General features: G+C 49.7%; 1 long non-coding RNA gene across 1 annotated transcript; it reads right to left on the reverse strand.

The window, feature by feature from the left end:
- Positions 1–453: 453 nt before the first annotated feature.
- Positions 454–2,430, reverse strand: LOC144110087 (uncharacterized). The gene is made up of 4 exons (XR_013309699.1): positions 1,420–2,430; positions 1,197–1,330; positions 945–1,009; positions 454–536 (listed from the first exon to the last, which is right to left on the reverse strand). It is a non-coding gene; the product is annotated as an uncharacterized LOC144110087 (long non-coding RNA).
- Positions 2,431–3,913: the final 1,483 nt, after the last annotated feature.

A 3,913-nucleotide genomic window follows, 5' to 3' on the forward strand; every position in this document is an offset into this window, starting at 1 on the left:
TCATACCAAGTCAGCGTGTCCTCTTTAAAAGCAGAATCCGCCTTATCAACCCTTGTTATTCGTCGCCGCATTGCCAGCCTAAAGCTGTTTCATAAGTTCTTTTACAGCACCCACGGTTACGCAGGCTATATCACATCACCAGCTCGCATATCGCATCGCACTGGTCACATTCTTCAAGTTGCCCGGCCTCGGACCCATACGACCACGTTCGCTGCCTCCTTCTTCCCCCGAGCAGCATTAGATTGGAACGGCCTTTCCCACAGCATCGCCGCTATCACCTGCCCATCCAACTTTTCCAAAGCACTAACAGATCATATTGTATGTTGAACCCACATCGCAACCATTGTACTTATTTTTTTTTGTATAATCCAACCCTTATGTAATACCCCCACGGGGGTCCTTAAGGTAATAAACTGAACTGAACTGAATCAATGTGTGAGAAACCTCAAAAGGTGCTTGAAATAAAAGCCTTCCAGCTTCGGTATGTACTCGGCTAGGAAGCCATCATCTCTCTTCACAGTGACTGTTATGCTGTGCTGTGGTGAGTAAACAAAAAAAAGGGCATGATCTAGATTCAAAATGTACAGCATCACCATCACTTGCGTATAGTAGGCATGTCCTTTCTTAAGCATCAAATGCCGATTGCTGTACTCAATATATGGGACAAAGCTGATCTCATGCTCATAGTCAATCAAACGGTCGTTTTCTTTCAGCGAGAAAGGGCACTTGATTTCGACGAGGCATTTGTTTCCATTGGCTACGTGGATTCCATCAGGGCTGCAACATAGCCATGGTTGCTCCGGATGTATTATAAGCCCAACCTGTAAAAGATATATATATATATATATATATATATATATATATATATATATATATATATATATATATATATATATATATATATATTGCCTAAAAATGTTACATGAAAAACACCTATACATTACCTCATAGATTGGACTTCCAAGAGCCATTGACAATTCTCTTCTGGCTTCAGCTTCTGTCATTTTGCCTTGAATACAACAAAACCATGCAATATATTAGAATAAAACTAACGATTTGCTTTATGAAATCATTCCAGCATTACAATTTAAACAGCACAAAATATAGTTTAACACAAACTGGGAGAGGACATCATGCATGCACAATTTTCTTGTATGCAGCTCATGCTGGTTAGCACCCAGTGCAAAGCATTCTACCGTATGAGGTGGCCGCAGTTGAGAAGAACCTTGGTCTTGCCAGAGATTTCGCCAGGCTTTCAAAGTTCGATGTGCGGGTTTTAATTCTGTGCGCGCTAGTACTTGTCACCCGAACGCGTCGTTCTTGATGCCACCTGTGGCGAAATGTGAATCGATCATTGACAAAAACAAAAAAAGGGTAAAACTGGCCGGGAAAAAAGTGGGAAAACTTCCGCTCACAAACCTTGCCGATGCTGCCTGACCTCTCGTCATTAGAGCGATTTCGGTGATCTCGTCAGCATTTTTCCTGACTGCCTTATCAAAAAAGGCTTTATCCTTTTCGGAAAGGTGCATCTCGCATCTTTTCAGCCTCAGCGGCCACACAGAAACGACTTCCATAGCAGTAAAAAGCTTCCTTTTACGGGCCAAGCCACTGCCCAAACATTCTCTGATGAGCTCAGCTTCAACAGCTGTACGCTCAGAAGGGAGCGCAACAGCACACTTCTCTTCCTCTGAGCGCGCCACTCTTTCCTCCAGGGCAGGCACAAGAGTACAGTTCACTTGGGGAAATTTCCCGAGTGTGGTATTTGGGCACAAAGCCCCAAGAACTGGAACCGGCAGGGGACGACCTACAGGAATAATGAAAATAAAAACATACCGCCTCACGAAAGCAAGCAGTCGTGCCTGAAAGTAATCTTACTTGTGAATAGCTCCCGCACAGATTTTTTTGTGTCTAGCGTAGGGCGAGCGGTAGGCTTCCGCCAAGTACAAGGCAGGTCTGTGCACGACACGTGCTTGTAGTTGTTGACGAACACAGCTAACGCGGCTCCGTGCTTACACCAGCCCCGGCAACCAGCCTTGCAACTGCAGCTGGCATCCACTATACATCTGGGGTTTGCGGACAACTGAAGAACAAACTTGCATATTAATAAAAATAACAGCTGTACACAAAAATTAAATTTACCTGCAGCCGGACTTCGTACTCCGCAGTCTTCATTTGCGCCGCGAATTTCCCGATTACCTCGGATGGCGCCGCTGAGGCCACGATCTCCTCCCTCACAGCATATACGTGATTGCTGTCATAAAGGTGGCGACCACGCACCAAACTGCTTGTTTTAAAGTATGCGTCTACGTTTTCAATTTTTTTAAACCCGCAGTATAAAACTCGCGCCTCGCCTTTCGCAGCCATCGCGTATCTGGCTCGGAGAGCTGGACTTACGAGTAACGCCTGATCCGCCCGTCGGTGGCGCTCATTGTACCGGAGCAGTGGCGCCACCATACCAGCGCAAGAGGCCCATAGTAAGGTGCGTCAACTTGAATTCGCGCCTCGGGTAGCGTTTTGACCGAGCGGTCCACCAGGTAAACGGCTCGGTGTCGGCCAGTAAGTTGGGACTTTGTTACAAGGTCTCGGTTGACAATAACAATGTTACACCCCGTGTCTCTCAACACCTTTATCCTCTGCCCCAGCAATGAGGCCTTCAACGAAGGGAAGGACCCCGGACTCTTGGGCCCTGCCGAGGTACACCACTGGCACGAACTGGCCATCTTTCAGCTCTAGATAGCCGTTTGGAATGCAGGCCGACACGTCCTTTGCTCCAGGGCGTGCCCGGTTGCCCTGCTCAGGATTTCTCCGGCTCTCCTTGCAATGCGCCGCGACGTGCCCCGGTCGCGCGCAAATGTAGCAGCGTGGTGTGGATGATACTGCCGCGGGTAGCGGTTTTCCCTGGTGGCCGTTGCGGCCAGCGTCGGAGGACTTGTCTACGGGCCGGTCCTCACGTTTCAGTTCACGCCGGCCAGAGTATGTGGACCCCCTAGCAGTGACATAGTTGTCTGCCCTTTGTAGCAGCTCATTCTGATCGCCCGCCGTTTTCTCCTTCAGGAAGGCAGCCATCGACGGCGTGCAGTTCTCTAGAAACTGCTCCCTCATAAGGAGGCTCTTGACACCCTCGTAGATCTGCTCGCACGAAGAGAGCTGTACCCACCGCTCCCAGTAATTCTCTAATCGGGAGAAGAACTGGGACGGGGTTTCGTGCTCGTGGAGGGCTTCTGTCCGGAACTTCTGTCGAAATCCCTCCTCCGTCAAGCGGAAACGAAGCAGAAGAGCTCGCTTGACCTTGTCATAGTCTACCGCATTCGCTCCCGGCATGCGGCCATAAACTCTCCACGCCTCTCCCGCAAGGCACGTGCTAAGGACAGTAGCCCACTGGTCTCGCGACCACTTCTGCGCCTCTGCGACTCGTTCGAACCGTGTCAGGTAGGCGTCCAAGTCGTCCGTTTTATCGTTAAACGGCGCCATTAGCTTATGTGGACTGACGACCATGAAACGCGATGTAGGTTCGCTTTGAACCGAAGCGGAATCTGAACCACGCTCCCGCCACCCTCGCCTCTCGCGTGGAGAATTTGTAGTTCAGCGTTCAGTTCGAGTATTCGACGAGCGGAGCGCGCCTTGTCCCTTTCTTCCTCCTCGAGCAGCCGCTGCTCTTCTTCTTTCATGCGCTCGCGGCGCAACTGTTCCGCTTTTTCCCTGCGCTGCTCTTCTTTCTTTCATTTGCTTGCGCTGTTTCGCGCGCTCATCTCTGAGGAATTCCTGGAGGGCGACCCCCTCGAAGCTTCCCGAGAGCAATTATTTTTTCTAACTTGAGATATTACTTGAACGCTATGCCTCGCGGTCACGGCCAATCGTGGTCAGCAAGTCCTGTCGCGGACGCCAGTTTGTCAAGATATCGTGAGCGGCTGTA

Source organism: Amblyomma americanum, chromosome 11 (genome assembly GCF_052857255.1).
Source record: "Amblyomma americanum isolate KBUSLIRL-KWMA chromosome 11, ASM5285725v1, whole genome shotgun sequence".
In the NCBI taxonomy this organism is placed as follows: domain Eukaryota; kingdom Metazoa; phylum Arthropoda; class Arachnida; order Ixodida; family Ixodidae; genus Amblyomma; species Amblyomma americanum.